The sequence below is a fragment of the Arachis hypogaea genome, chromosome 1, assembly GCF_003086295.3.
Source record: "Arachis hypogaea cultivar Tifrunner chromosome 1, arahy.Tifrunner.gnm2.J5K5, whole genome shotgun sequence".
Classification (NCBI taxonomy): Eukaryota; Viridiplantae; Streptophyta; class Magnoliopsida; order Fabales; family Fabaceae; genus Arachis; species Arachis hypogaea.
This window is the reverse complement of record NC_092036.1, coordinates 97,021,629-97,022,671: the sequence shown is the minus strand read 5'-3', so window position 1 is coordinate 97,022,671 and position 1,043 is coordinate 97,021,629.

The window sequence follows — 1,043 nt, the reverse complement described above, 5'->3', positions numbered from 1 at the left end:
CGCAGGCTCAAATTGGTTAACAATGGGAGATAAAAGGTAGGCTATTTGGGTAAGTGAGCTAATGAAATGATGGCCTCAATCATATAAATGCATGAATACACAAAATAATGGACATAAAGAATGAAACAAAGCAAAGATTACAATCATAGAAAGAGAATAATGCACACAAGAAGGAAAGTGAGTGGTTGTAAGATGTAACCACACCATTAGGCTCAAAACTCACTTGCTTGTGTTCTTAGCTCAAAACTATGTTCCAAAATATAATTCTTCATGCAATTTTGGCATCAAGGCATTTAAAACTTGCAATGCCCCATGGTTGCCCCAAGTATTGGTTTCCTAAGAAAGAATTTCATTGTTCCAACCAAGTAAACTTATCATGCGAATGATGCCAACTAAAACCTAATCATGCAACCTATCCTAATGTGTTCAGATTTATTCAGATGTTACCTACGGAGATCGGTCGGCCGACCTCCCCACACTTAAAACTTAGCACGGTCCTCCGTGCTATAGGTTAGGCGCAGTGGTCGGTTGAGCTCCGAGTGTCCCACATCTCCGATGTCATCGCTCTCTCCGCTTGAAGTTGTGGTGGAGGTGGAGATATCGGGTTCCTCCATGGGTGGGGTGACAGTGCTTAGAAGACTCTTCACATGAGCATAACGGCGTTGGTTACGCCTCTCATAACGGTCCAATTTCTTGTGAAGGTCCTCAAGGCGTTGGGCGGCCGATTTTTGTGATGTAGATGAAGTGGTAGTGTTGCGAGTTGGTGTGGGTAGTCCAATGTCCTTGGTGGCTTCCGGAGGCTTGAGGCATCTTTTGGTCGGAATTATATCACCATCGACCGGAATTGAGGTTCTCCTATCTTTAGCCTCTCGGTTGACGCCGGCTTTTGCAACCAAATCGGTCACCAAAGCGGGGAATGGTAGATTTCCTTTGGCATGAATGCGCCCCATGGATTGGCGGATGGCATGCGAAATGTTGACCGGTTTCTCGGTTAAGATGCAACATATCAATAAGGCCAACTCGGCGGTGATGGATGACCCATG